Below are 15,944 nucleotides of genomic sequence, written 5' to 3' on the forward strand. Positions count from 1 at the left end.
TCGGCGGTTGCTGAGGCAAAAACTCGGGCCTGGGAGGAGTTCGGTGAGACCATGGAGAACGATTTCCGGACGGCCTCGAAGAGATTCTGGTCCACCATCCGGCGTCTCGGGGGGGGAAGCGGCTCACAGTCAACACTGTTTACAGTGGGGACGGGGCTTTGCTGACCTCAACTAGGGATGTTGTGAGTCGGTGGGGGGAGTACTTCGAGGAACTCCTCAATCCTACCAACACGTGCTCGGAAGAGGCAGAGAGCTCGGAGACGGGGCCTCCCATTTCTGGGGCTGAGGTTGCCGAGGTGGTCAAAAAGCTCCTCGGTGGCAAGGCCCCGGGGGTGGATGAGGTCCGTCCTGAGTTTCTCAAGGCTCTGGATGTTGTAGGGCTGTCTTGGCTGACACGCCTCTGCAGCATCGCGTGGACATCGGGGACAGTGCCTCTGGACTGGCAGATTGGGGTGGTGGTCCCCCTCTTTAAAAAGGGGGACCTGAGGGTGTGTTCCAACTATAGGGGTATCACACTCCTCAGCCTCCCTGGTAAGGTCTATTCGGGGGTATTGGAGAGGAGGATCCGTCGGATAATCGAGCCTCGGATTCAGGAGATGCAGTGTGGCTTTCGTCCTGGCCGTGGAACAGTGGACCAGCTCTATACCCTCGGCAGGATCCTGGAGGGTGCATGGGAGTTCGCCCAACCAGTCTACATGTGTTTTGTGGACTTGGAGAAAGCGTTCGACCGTGTCCCTCGTGGAGTCCTGTGGGGGGTGCTCCGGGAATATGGAGTGCCGGACCCCTTGATAGGGGCCGTTCGGTCTCTGTATGACCGGTGCCAGAGTTTGGTCCGCATTGCCGGCAGTAAGTCGGATACGTTTCCGGTGAGAGTTGGACTCCGTCAGGGCTGCCCTTTGTCACCGATTCTGTTCCTAACTTTTATGGACAGAATTTCTAGGCGCAGCCAGGGTGTTGAGGGTGTCCGATTTGGCGACCTCAGAATCGGGTCTCTGCTTTTTGCAGATGATGTGGTTCTGTTAGCGTCGTCAGACCGTGACCTTCAACTCTCACTGGAGCGATTCGCAGCCGAGTGTGAAGCGGCTGGGATGAGAATCAGCACCTCCAAATCCGAGACTATGGTTCTCAGCCAGAAAAGGGTGGAATGCTCTCTCCGGGTCGGGAATGAGATCCTTCCCCAAGTGGAGGAGTTCAAGTATCTCGGGGTCTTGTTCACGAGTGAGGGACGAATGGAGCGGGAGATTGACGGGCGGATCGGTGCGGCGTCTGCACCGACCCGTCGTTGTGAAGAGGGAGCTGAGCCAGAAGGCGAAGCTCTCTACTTACTGGTCAATCTACGTTCCCATCCTCACCTATGGTCACGAGTTGTGGGTAGTGACCGAAAGAACAAGATCGCGAATACAAGCGGCCGAAATGGGTTTCCTCCGCAGGGTGTCTGGGCTCTCCCTTAGAGATAGGGTGAGAAGCTCAGTCATCCGGGAGGGGCTCGGAGTAGAACCGCTGCTCCTCCGCATTGAGAGGAGTCAGATGAGGTGGCTCGGGCATCTGGTTAGGATGCCCCCTGGGCGCCTCCCTGGGGAGGTGTTCCGGGCACGTCCCACTGGGAGGAGACCCCGGGGAAGACCCAGGACACGCTGGAGAGACTATGACTCTCGGCTGGCCTGGGAACGCCTCGGGGTCCCCCCGGAAGAGCTGGAAGAAGTGGCCGGGGACAGAGACGTCTGGGTTTCTCTGCTCAAGCTGCTGCCCCCGCGACCCGACCCCCGGATAAGCGGCAGATGATGGATGGATGGATGGATGAATTCCAATTGGCTTGAATTGGACTATATTACTTAAGTGCCTTGAGAATACAATTGTTGTAATCTGGCGCTATATAAATAAAATTGAATTGAATTGAACTTAGTCATTGTTTTATCTCCACCAAGCAATTAACTAAGGATTTTAGCCTCTGGAGCTCAGTTGGCTTGAAAGAGCAGTAAAGCTGGATATCATCAGCAAATATGTGGTAGGAAACATCTGAAAATCTCTGGATGATTTTTTCCAAAATATACAAAATGTCAGGATTTAGGTTTTCTTTCATGTATTGTCTTGTCACTTCCTGTTTTATTTTGAAATATTGACTTCTCTCGTTTCAGATAACTTGCCTTTCCTCACGTGTCCAGTTTCTGGTTGTCTTCCCTGATTCCCTAAGTGTTTCCATCTGTTCCCCTGGGATCCTCATGTGTTAAATAGTCTTTGTCTCCCTTTGTCCCGTGCGAGTGTGCTGTGTATCTGTCTTGAGCCTCTCATTAGCCTCTGAAACCTGTGTGCCATGTTCCCAGTTGTTCCGAGTTTTTCCCCGAGCGTTCTCCTGCAGAGCCGTTGTCTTTGTAATTTATTGTCTAGATTATTTATTATAACGGTAAGTTTCATAGTCTTGTTTTTGGTCCTCATGTTTGGAGAGTTTTGAGTTTGTAGCATTCATAGCCACCTCCGATTAGCGGAGCGTTTTTGTGTTTTGATTTATAGAAAATATTTTGTGCCGCCGTTAAAGGCGAGCTTTCAGTTTCCAGTTCACGTTCATAGTGCTGCTGTTTCTGAAGAGTGCGTTTTTGGTTTAAATTCGCCTCATTAAGGAGTGCGTGACCTTATTTTGTAATTGTTCATAGCCTTTTGTTTTCCTCCCAGTGTGGAGTGAATTTATGTTTGTTAAATTCTCCTCAGCCATAGTTACTGAGGAGAGCGTTAGGTTTTTTTCAGCCTGTTATTTTGCTCTGCTTGGGGATCCTACCCTGCATTTCTGTGCTCTGTGTTTATTTAAATAAACATCATTGAATCCGCATTGACCCTGCATTTGTGTCCTGAGTCCTCGAGGCTTCCGACACAAAAAGAATAATACAGTACCCAAAGCAGAACCTTGAGGGACTCCACACAACAATTCTGCTGACTCAGACCTTATTTGGTCAGCTGAAACACTGTTGGTGAGATATGATTGAAGCAAATCAAAAACAGTACCAGATATACCAATTAGCTTGTGGAAACAATTTAAAAGTATTCCATGGTCAACGGTATCAAAAGCTGCACTTAAGTCTAATAGAACGAGGACTGCAAGTTTTCTCATGTCGAGGGTATGTTTAAGGTCATTCACAACCTTAACAAGTGCAGTCTATGTACTATGTTTAGCTCTAAAACCAGACTGGAATTTCTCATGGATATTTTTGGAGCTAATAAAATCATTCAGCTGATTAAAAACAAGTTTCTCTAAAATCTTACTTAATAAAGGCAGATTGGATACTGGTCTGTAACTATTGGGGTCTAAAACATCCAAGCCATTTCTTTTCAGAAGGGGCTTGATCAATGCGGCCTAAAACGCTGGAGGAAAAACACCAATCTGAAGAGAATAGTTTGCGATGGTCAATAAATCCCCATCCAGAGAGCCATGAACTGATTTAAAAAAGGAGGTTGGAATGGGATCTAAAAAGCAGGTTGATGGTTTTAGTTGTCAAACTACTTTACTAAGCATTAAAGCATCAACTAGGACCGTTTCCTCACATACAGACACATGCTCTGGACTGACAGGTGCTGAACGAGATCTGATCTGATTGTCGATTTTGTCTCTGAAATTAACTACAAATTCCCCACACCTCTCACTGGACGAAAAATTATTTAAATGATGAAAAATAGGATTAACAAGAGAAAGCTACTTCAAATATGGTTGAAAATAGAATTTTAGGGTTGTTGCTGTTGTTATTGATCAGATTTGAAAAGTAGGATTGCATTGCTTGTTTAATTACCTTGTTATAGGTGATTAGGTGTTCTCAGAAAATTTGATAATGAATGTAAGAAGTAAATGCACCACTATGGCATGCTTAAATGTATTGGGAAACACACCTGTAGAAAGAGAGAGGTTTACCATTTTGGTAACCCAGGGGCCAATTACATCACACATTCACAAGGAGCCTACATGGAAGAAAGTCGGATGAGCAGGAGGAGGGTTTCATCTTGGTCACCAGTGCCGAGATATCGGCAAGAGTCACAGACTTAAATGAGGACCACAAGCTGGAGACAGGCTCAGTGACAGCAGGGGTTCCACACAAAGGGGGAGGGATTTTCTCCTTTATCATCTTAATTTTGTCAATAAAACAATCTCAACAATGCATTGCTGTCAGCTTCACTAACAACAGGAGTAACTGGCGCAGCAGGACATACAAGAGAATTAATCGTGTCAAACAACACTTTGGGGTTTTTCTTATTTACTGTTATCAGTTGACAAATATAGTCAGATCTGGCATTTTCCATCATATCATTGTATGAGGACACAAGATCCCTGAGATAAAGTCTGATAAGGGTTAGTGGATTTCCACAGACGTTCAGTCTTTCGACTTAGTCTCTTCCAACTCAGGGTATCTTCATTTGCCCAAGAGCACACTTTTGTCTGTATTGACAAGTTTGATTTAACAGGTTCCACCTGATCCAGAATTTTTACACAGTGATTGGTAACAGTGCATAAAATTGTCCACATCGAGGCAATCCATGAACAAAAGAGGGTCAAACATAGCAGAAAAACTGTCTGCAGTATTACCAGAGATAACGCGCCTCTGAGACCTAACTGCTATGGGTTTAGGCTCAGGGCTAAAGTGCAGATCAAACAAAACAAGACAATGATCGCTCAGGTGGACGTCCTGTACAGACACATTTGAAATGTCTAGGCCAAGGGTAAAAAGTAAGTCTAAAATGTGGCCTTTTTGGTGTGTGGGCTCAGAAACATGTTGCTCAAAATTAAAAGCTTCAGTCAGTGTTAAGAGTTCCTTTGCAGGGCAAGATGAGCTGTCATCAACATAAAGGTAAAAAAAGTATTAGAACAGGTTCCAACTTTATTATGGAGGAGAAAAAGTCACTAAAATCCTTCAAAAACACAGCAGCAGGTCCAGGAGGACAGTAGATTGACACACAATGGAATGGATTTGAAGAACCCACCTTGACCATCTGAGACTCAAATGAAGGGAATTCCAGGGTCTAAGTCACTTTGCATGCCAATGGCCAGACCTTCCTTCTTCCTTCTGGAAGGTTCAGTGAATAGGGGCAGGCTATAGAGCCTCCTACCACACAGGTTTTCAGAGTTCTAGGTTTTGACAGTCACAGAGTAGTTCTCAGTGCTACGCCTTGAGCAGCTCGCCATCCGGGTGTGTTCATGGCTGTGATTAATCAAGGACAAAAGACAAAGGGACCTGTCCAGTTCCCTCTTTATTTATACAAAGGGCGATATACCTTTTGGGAACTCTGGTGAAGGCATCTGCAGCGGTGTCAGTAATAACCTCTTACGCCACGCAACACTGTGTGGTTAGTGGCATACCTATACCCGGTACGGCCAGAAGTTTCACCAACAATCTCACAATAACGTTGTGTAATCTTGCTGTACTTCAGACGTAGAGAAACTAAATTCAAGACGGGAATGTGGAATTAATAGAGTGGGGTTGCAACGAGAACCAGGACGAAAGATTAGGGTTACACCAGCAACGATGTTGGGGGTGGATCTGGACTCTCTGGAGGTAGTGTCAGAGAAAAGGATGTTGTCCAAGTTAAGGACAACACTTCATACCCTCTATAAAACGTGCTGGCCAGTCATAGGAGCCTTAGTCTTAATTTCAATATTGTTACTTTTTATATGTCCAGTGGAGAACTGTAGAAAAAGAATGGGATCAATAAAGCATATCTTAATCTGAACAGGCTGAGACTTCAGACAACACACCAAACTGAAATATAATAAAATATGTGGCAGGCAATTTTATTCTCAAGTACTAACATTCCTCTTGTATGCAGTTGGACCATGGACTCTGCAGGGTACTGATCCTGCTTTTAGGCACAATCTTGTCACTCGTCATGTGTTAAATGTACCATCTTGTTATAACACACCAAAGAACATAAGGGTCACTGAAGACTGAGAACTTTTGTATTAACTCCTCCATCACATATTGGCTCTATAAACTTTGCATTACCCTGTCAGTCCATTTCTCTGTGCTTTGTTTAGGTTTTCAGCAGTTTAGAGAACTGTTGCATACATGGCCAAAATTTTTAACAATATTGGCCGCGTTTCCCAGATTCGCTAAGAAGCTCTTAGCGAAGCTCGGAAACGCGGCCATTATTAATTGACATCAGTCTCTTACCTGATTTCTGGTAGTCAACATGTTGCATTTGCTTATGGTCGATGTTTGGCCTTGCTTCCTATAATTCCTCTTTGTCCAGGTCCCAGTCAAGGTCCAGATCTCCAGAGCAGCGCAGAACCTCACCATCCTGTGGGCCACCCTGGTCAAAAATGGTGTCTGTGAATGGTGAAAAAGTATTCTTTGTTTGTTTGTTTTTGATGCATTTTGCATTATTTCTTAAATTTTTTTATTATGCTTTTTTTTTAATGCATTCTTGCCAATTGTGTTGTTTTCTAACTCTAATTAAGTGATGTTATGACTTAAAGCCAACCAGAAGTTATGTTTTGTTGTAGCATGTTGTGTTTACATATAATCAAAGCAACCAGAAAAATGGAGTACATGAGGTTGATGATCTCTTTTACCTCTAACCATGATCATTTATAAACCCTAACTTACTAATATTATTATCTTTACCTAATCAGGAAGTGACCTGAATACTCTAGAAAAGTGTTGTCATGTTATTGATTGAGTGTTTTGTTGCTGAAAATGAAATCACACACAGCTTTTATTTTTGTATTGCATTTGCAATGTTAACTATCTGAACCTTTAATTTATTTGGTCATGAATAAATATAATAGAATAAATCACTTTAACTTAATAGATTATTGCAGTGACTACATGTATTATCAGCACAATATATGGTGACATGTGCAGTCTGTGCTGAAGTAATTGAATTTACATTAGTGCTAAATATAAAAGCAAATGTGTTTAAAAGCTGTTTGGACTGAGTCCCTCATGAACCGCTTACACGATCATGAAGATCCTTTAATGCATCTAATGCACTTATGGACATTGATGCAGCTGAGAGAGGACATCTTATTCTGAAGCATAGAGATTAATACTGGATCTGTGCAGTGATGTAGAATTTGTGTAAACTGTGAGGAAGTGAATGTCAGCATCATTTGTGGTTTGTCAAGTAAAACCAGCTCAGGGGTCAGTACAGCTCCCAAACAGGATCATCAAAGTTTAATAGTACCTTTTACATGCTCCACTGTCAACGCCTACCATGGAATGACAAATTACCTGCCCAGACATTAAACACATAGGGTTAAGAATAGAAAAAGGAAGCCATAGCTAGCACACTTTGACAGACATAGAACAGTATATTTGTACCAAAAAGAATATTCCCAAAGAACCTGACAGATATCTCGGGCCTTTTGCTGATCCATCTACTGTTTGCCATACCCTCATCAGAAATAGTCTCCATGAAAAAGTGGCTGTTGAATAATCGTCTTAAGGATGGGAAATGGAGAAAAGGCTGAGATATGCCAAATAACACATGAATTAGACTGAAAAATCAGTGGCAATAGGTCTTATGGACGGATAAATCCTCTCCAGAGCTTGGAGCTCAGCATTATTGAAGCAGTGTGGGATCACCTTGACAGAGAATAAAACAAAAGGCAGCCAACATTCAAAGGAGAGGTTTGAAATGTCCTTCAAGGAGTGTAGAGAACTATTCCTTAAGCATACTAAGATAAATTACAAGAAAACTTGCCTAAGCAGGTTTCTTTGTGTCAATTGATAAGGAGGTCATACCAGATATTGTCTTCCTGTCATGATTTGGCTGTGGTGGAGAGAAGAGGATCCAAATACTAGCAAACTGGAGGCTCATGGACTAAATTATACTACAAACCCGATGGCGAAAACAGAGAAGCAATGAACAGAACCACAGAGAGGATGGATCTGACAATGAGTGAGACAAATGAATGAGCATAAATATGAGTAAATATCTGCAGCTGTCAAAGATGAAGATTGAAATCAGGTGAGTGTGGAGCTGAGGACCAAACAGGTGAACAGGGGACAACTACTTGTTAGGATGTGGAACAGTAAACTAGAAACTAAACTGAGACCAGAACAAAAGTACAGAAGTGAGGCAAGACATAAGAGTACAGACAAAAGCAAGAATAACAGTAAAGGCAAACCATAAGAGGGACGATATTAAAAAAGCAAATCAAGAATAAATGAATAAAAAGAGAACTAATCCTAATTCAAAACAATAACTCAAAATACTAAGAACACAAACAAAGAAACAAAATAAAAGAAAATACAGAAGAACCAAGACAAGCAAAATTAATCCAAATTCAGAAAATTAACAAACTGTAACACTTCTAAGCTTATATATATACTCTATTAGATTTCTCAATCTGCTAACCTTAATCTGCTATTCTCTCAATTTGAGAATATATGTATAAATATCTAGTTTTTTTGATATACATAAACTGACATTGTATATTACCATATGACTGTCTAGCATGTGCCATGGGAAGTAGCAGATTCCCATGGCACCCATGATATTCAATATATGTTGGAGCGACAAGTTGAACAAATTACAATTGAACACTTATTGCTTTAACATTTATGTAGTACACAAACCTATTGTCATTTGTGTTATTTCTGTTTGTCTGTTTTCACAATGCTTTCAATTTCATGTCTTTATGGGTCGAAAAGCATTTGCTTCAGGTACACAGAACTGCACAGCAGCACAGTCATTGTTGGTTATAGTAGTAATTGTTACTTTTATCTAATTTTAGATTAGTTCAGTTCTGAGCTGAGTATCTACATGTTAGTTTGATTGCTTATATTTGAATGTTTATACAAATAAAAAGGAGATTTGTGAAGAGACTGAGGATAATGGGCAAGAGAAAGATACACAGATAGATACAGTTAGAAGAGGAGTCTTGCGGAGTGTAGGCCGATAAATCACTGTGAGAGGAAAAAGCACAAAAGTAATGGCAAAGACAGAGCAAAAAGCTGAAAAGAGAAAGGCAAAAATAAGAAGAGCAAAAGAATTTATAGATGAATGAAAGAGGATAAAAAGCAGAGAGAAGAGGCCTGGGAGTTCCTTGGCATCAATCTTCTATGCCCCAGCACACTTTCATTACTTCTAGCTCAATGCAGATGAAGGCCTCTCACTAAAATGGAACAAAAGTTCATTTCACTACTGACCTCCGTTACAGCTCCACATACTGCAGAAAGGGTTCACCTGATTCCCATCACAGCCGGAGAGTAAACCCCCCTTTTTTTTTTTTTTTTTACTTTTTTTAAAGATTTTCAGCCTTAAAGGGGTTTTTTTTGTTTATTTTAGATATATAATTTGGTTTCACAAGTCCTCAACTTATTGTCTGTGTTCTTTTTGTTGGGAGGATTTCTGTTGATGTGACATGATAAAAAAATGTCTTTTGTTAATACCTTTAAAGGGGAACTCTGGTATTTTTAAACCTAGACCTTATTTCTGGCATGAAATACATTTATCTACTCACAGAGAGCAATTTGGCGAAAGTTGGTGTCCTTCGAAAGCTATTTAGAAAACTCGCGATCAGCGTATATCCATATAACGGAGTTAATGAGGCAGGGACGATGCAGCCTCTAAATAAGGCATTATCTGTCTTTATTTCACCAACACTTTAAGAAGAAGGAATGAACGAATGTGTACTATTCCTCTGTTATTTGTGTATAAGTAAATTATACTACATTATTCAGTCCAATCCAGGACTGTGCAAGAAGATAGTCAACCAACAGATCAAACTACACTGCATTATACCCATAAGATTGTAGTGGTTATACTTGACCCATGTTGTATTTTTCAGTTTCCACTTTTGTCTGTTCAGGATCACTGGGAGCCCAGGCTTAGACCTCCTGGATAGGTTGCCAGTTTGTGACAAACCCAATGAAACTGACAACATGATCTCAGAACTATGGTCAATTTAGAATCACCTGCTTTTCTACTAACATTCGGAGGAAACTGGAGCACCCAGAGAAACCCACACATGGTGAACGTTCAAACTGCACAATCATAGTAGGAGCCAGGAATCTTTTTACTGTGAGGTGAAAGTGCTAATTAAAACCACAGTTGATGTGTTTTAGTCTCAAATGCCTAGAGAATGTAAAAACAAGGGGTGCAACACAATAAGTAGGAGATTATTGTAGAGTACCTTAAATGACAATTCTATTTTATTCAATCTTAACAACATAAAATGACAGACATGGAAATTAAGTATACCATTGTAATTTTTTCATGTGTATGAAGGTCCTCCTTCTCCTAAACCCTACACCATTTTCTACTACTATTTTCAGCCCCGAGTTCAGGAAAAGACATTGTTGTCACAACATGCTTGGCTGTGGTGTTGTTGTGGTTTCTGGGCCTTAGGTGAGGCTGAATCTGGATTGCTCTTGTCTTCACACCTGTTCCTCCTATGCCCACATCAAGACACAGTCTTAAGGAGCTGCAGGAGCAACCAGCTTTTCTGTCTCACTTCACCAGTGGTAATTAGGCTGACTCCTGTGTTCCATAGTGAGTTTGATTTTTCGAGTACTCACCATGCCTTCCTGTTCTATTCAGTGCCGCTTCTGTCATCGACTGTCCTCGCTCTGGATTCCCATACTAAGGATCTAGCATTCACTTTTGGATTCCTGACAACTTTCTGTTTTATCTACCTACCTGCTCGCCCTGCTGATGACTCAGAACCACAGCACCACAGCCAGCATCCTCCCCCTTTGCTCTGGACTCCCACCTGGACCTAGTAAGAACAGATCATTATCTTTGTCAAGACAAATCCCTTCATCGGCTCCTCACTTACCATCTCTCAGTGTTCCACGTTTACCCAGATCCTCTCCTTTCCAACACCACTCACTTGTAAATAAACTACGTTCTAACTCCAATTCTCCCAATATTCTGTGTCTGCTCTTGGGTCCTTTTTATGAGTCGGCTAAGCACCTAGCCATGACAATTGCTATTCTATGTTTCTAGAAACCAAGCATACAAGCAATATGTACATTTTGGACGATTCCATACTTGGGTATTTCGTGTGTTTTTAAAGGAACATGCATAGTGTGTACATAATTTCTTTTTTTATTTTATTTCTTCATCTTGACTCATATGCAACGTCAGATCTGAAGCAGATATGTCATTCTTAAATGTAACAAGACAATTATTTTCCTAACTTCAACCAGGTATTTCATGTTATCCCTAACCTGGCATTTTCTTTCAAACTTGGTGTGTCTATCGAAGAAAAGGAAAAACAAATCAAGATCAAGGGGAAACTATCAACAACAGGGCTCACTACACACTTTGATATCCAAGGTAAACCAATGGGACAAGAATAGTTTCCTGGGGGATGTCAAATTAATTTCTACCAGGTGTATGTACAAGTTCTAGTGTCATCCACCACCCAACTTACTCCTTAATAGCTGATAGTTTGTTGATAAATCAAGCCAATGATCGTACGAGAACCAAGAGTTTTACACACATGCTTTTTAAAAGATCAACAAACAGGTACACTAGGCATGTAGACATTGGGATTATGCATGGAAAATAAAGAAATAAAAACTGGGTCACTTGGTTGTTTATTAGGACTAACCAAACAGCTGTTTTTTTGTAGCCACTGAACTTTTCTTTTTTTTTTATTTGGAAAGAGGGTATTGTGGTGAGTGTTGAGTTGAGCTGCACACCGAGCCCCTCTCTGGCTGAGAGCATCAGGTTTGGGTGTGTCTCCCAGGCTGGAGGCAGGTTTTGGGCGTGTCTCCCAGGCTGGAGGCAGAGGATTGAATGCACCAGGTGGAGATGATCTGGAGATCAGAGTGGTTTGGAGGCACTCACTCACAGAACAGTGAAGAGCGAGCAGTGTGTGAAAGGAAAGGAGAGTCTGAGTTTGGAAAAAGAAGATCACAGGACTAAAGCTTGCAAAGACTGAAGAAGGAGGCGGTGAGCTTTTGGGTGGTCACGTGTCTTTTCAGCTCACATTGGGGTTGAGTGGTGGACTAATCATGGGATCAAATACAAGTTAAAATGTGCTGTAGTTAATCGTGTGATTAAAATGCAAGATAAAATGTTATATCTAATATTATGTGGGTGAAAGTACAGTTAAAATGTGGTGTGTGTTTTAAAAAGTATTCAAGCTAAAAGTAATTGGATAAATATTGGATAAATATAAATATGACTTGTGTGTATTCACAGGAGTTAAAAGCTGCTAAATTTTGGAAGGATAAAATCATTAAATTTAAATATGGGTATTTTCTACTTATTTTATAGGTTAATTTCCAGTAGATTAAAAATTGAGTATGTTTGGGTTATGTGAATTGATTATGGTTTCTTGGGTTATATTTCTTTGACCATCTATTTGTGTTTGTATTTCAAGGTTTTTCACCTGGGTTTGACCTGGACAATTTTAAAAATAAAACAAAGTTTGAATCTTGGTCATTGAGTGAATTCTAGTCTAATCTTCTGAGCAAGCTGCCTTTTCAAGTGGGGGAGCTGCAGTTTGAACCTCACAAAAGTGAGAGCCACTTGACAGAGGGATTCAGTTCGCAGTCAATTGCAATCTTAATTTATACCACTAAACTTCTTCATTTGTAAGTCGCTTTGGATAAAAGCGTCTGCTAAATACATAAACATAAACAAAAACTTGTGCATAGAGTCAGCTCATTTAAGAAGCACTGGCCAAATGCCATTTCAGCACTGCTGATCATCAACATCAAATAATTATCTCTTGAAAATACATACTATTTTCAAACTTTAATTCGTGCTATGGATCTACATCTGTATAATTTGTCAAAGATATGATAAACAATCAAAAGGGCAATGGAGTGCCCACATTTGTTTTCCAATACAGCAATCGGCTGGGCATATTGGATATGGAATGCATCCTCAAGACAGACAGGTGAACGATACAGTACAGGAAAAATGGACGCAATTCCATCATGAATCATCCTGCAAATTTCTTAATAGACTGCTGAAGTTTAAAATTAGAATGCACTTACACCTTAAAACAAATAATCACATTTATGAATGTGCCTGAACCTGCATCCCACTGAATAACAGATTTTTCTTTGGACTGGGATTTGAATGTCACTTGTAACTACATCGAGTCAACTTGATATATTTTCACATTATTTTCTTAGTATATTTCTCTGTTTTATTTTATGCTTGCATTTTTGTCATTTTGTTTGTACATTTAGTTATCCAGTGCAAATAATTTATGCAGTCAGTAGCCGAGTAGCCTTTCCTTCCATTTCTCAAACATCATACAGTGCCACAGTATGCACTCCACAAGGCCTGTCAGATATTGATAAGACACAAGTTCCCCAGACAACATGATGGGGATTTTTTTTGGACGATTTCATACACTGAAAATATGCTGTTTTTGCATTGCATTTCAATATTTCATAAGTTATGCATGAACAACCCAAATCTATCCTAATGACATATACTGGTAAACCGAGGATGAATAAAATGCAACTGTGACTGCAAGTGGCATAAAAGCCTGCATTATACACATTTTTTTCTCAATAGTAGTACATTGCAGAGTCCAACCAAAGAGCAAATTCTGCAAAGCAAATAAAAAGAATGTATGTATGTGATGTAATAGCTATTCCATTTGACCTTCATGAGTAACAATATTGATCATAAGAAGCTCTTTGGCTTGGAAGAGATGTGTAACAAAACTGTGTGTATGCTGGGACAATGTCACTGGTTAAATCCTTCCAATGTTACCAAGTTTACTATTTACAATATACTGAAGGCTAAATGCAGATTTTCCAGGAGGAACAAAGTTGTCTTCCATCTTATCTCTATAATATCTAAACAGATTGACAGGTCATGTGCAAGCTTTCTCTATGAGGTTATTTACTTCTCATTCATAAATTACTTGAACAGTGTCATGCTGGTGAGGGAGTCAAATACAGTTTGTGTGATCAGGGCAAAGAGACAAAGAACGAAAGAGGTGGAGTATCACTTCTTCTCACCAATCATTTAATTTGACACATCCTTGTCAGCTGCTATAGTTATGGAACATGAAGCATGCTGTCAATCATGTCTGTTCTCCCTGCCACAGAGAGGCACCAGAAGAGCTTAGGGAGGACTGCAAATTATTTATAATGCCACATAAATTATACATCAAAACAACCTCAAAGTTTCAGTTCATTACATGTTTTGACACCATGAATACAACCGATGTAGATTATACAGTAACCTCCACACCCTGATGGGTTTTCCCGGAGTATTCTGAGATAATGGAAGAAACGGTAAAAACCACAGTGGACAATTTTAGTGGCACACTACAACACAATAACCCAACTGTCTCCATAGGGATGTTCACATTCTGTGGTGGTTGACTACAAATTATGTGCAATCATATACTTGTAGGAAGAAGGGAAGCTTTTTCCCATGTGTGAAAGACCAAACTATATTTGCTAAATGGTAATGGTGAGTGCAGTAGCAGAAATAGATTGTTTTATGCACTTTCAGTAATGACCACGTGCCTCTTAACTGTGGAAACACAGGTCGATGAGTTACTTTTCTTTTTTTTTTCTAATCTTGAAAAATGCATTGAAAAATCTATGTATAGTGTTACTGATATACTGTATCTTATGAAGTTGTCATATTAACTAGCCCATACCCTTGTCTAATACCCTTTGAACATAAAGATAGAGATTAATGAGTCACTGAAGCATCTAGACTTCCCAGAGTCCAGCTGTAAAATTGCCAACCAATAATTATTTGTTAAATTAACACACAGTTTGAATCGGTTTTCAATCATATTCTTTGATGAATTTACCTATATAATAAAATAAACCGAAAAATATGTGAATGACAGCAACTTGAAAGGGAATTCAGATACATTAACATATACTGACATTAAAATGGCTCTTTGGAGCACTTGTTGAGCACCTAGGCAAATCTGAGTCAAGTTGAGCATGTATAGCCAGGAAGGATCCAGGAAAGGACCCAAACACATTAACTAGGTGAGTTACTTGGGTTTTGGGAAAGACATCTAAACAGAATGTGTTATTATATATTATATTATTAATACCATCATATTTAGATTTAATTAAATTTTAGTATAACAAACATAATTACTTTTTTCCCCCATGTCTCCTTTAAATGTACTTACTATTTTTCAGCAATTGTACATCCTCTATAATCATGCTTTTGCTACACTGATCAATGTAAGGATATGGTCATTATCTTTTAGTTCTTTTAGCTTTTAGCTTATTGGTCTCTACCAACCAGTGAGGTGAGTCTTTTTTTTAAAAAGCACATTGAGCTGGCTGAAAAAACTGTCAGGAGACAAAGCAGATTAAGAACCACAGAGCTGCAAGCTGGCGGCTTTGCTTTGCAGGAAGACATACTGCATCACTTCCTGTTGCCTTGTGTGTGTGTACTGTGACATTTCTTGCTCCTCTTGAACTATTAATAATCACCTTATTTCTCCCTATAATTTACACATCTTGCATAGTTAACTATCGCATACTTGTTATAGTCTAACGCTCACTCTTACAGATCTTTCGTCTTTATTTTTCACTTTTTAGCAGTGTGTCGAGTTCTCTAGCTTAGCATGGCGACCAGTTCTCTTCCTCCATCTCCTGCTTTCACCTGCTCCATGTGTCAGATGTTTAGTTACTCCTCTGCCTCCTTTAGTGGTAATGGTACATGTAACAAATGTAGTATTTTTGTAGTTTTGGAGGAGAGGTTATCTGAATTGGAAGCTCGGCTCTGCACTGTTGAAAACCGCCCGATAGCAAGCCAGGCCTCTTTAGCCACTGCTGAGCCAACTAGCCTAGCTAGCTCCATTAGTTGTCCCTAGCAGATCCCGAGCAGCTGGGACCTCAGAGTGGCTGGGTGACTGTCAGGAAGAGGAGTCATAGTCCTAAAGTCAAGCCCGTGATTCACCATTAACCTGTCCATGTTTCAAATAGATTTTCCCCACTCAGCGACACACCCGCTGAGGACAAAACCCTGGTAATTGGCAGCTCTATAGTCAGAAA

The sequence above is a fragment of the Leuresthes tenuis genome, unplaced genomic scaffold (assembly GCF_036924035.1).
Source record: "Leuresthes tenuis unplaced genomic scaffold, fLeuTen1.0.hap1 SCAF_7, whole genome shotgun sequence".
Classification (NCBI taxonomy): Eukaryota; Metazoa; Chordata; class Actinopteri; order Atheriniformes; family Atherinopsidae; genus Leuresthes; species Leuresthes tenuis.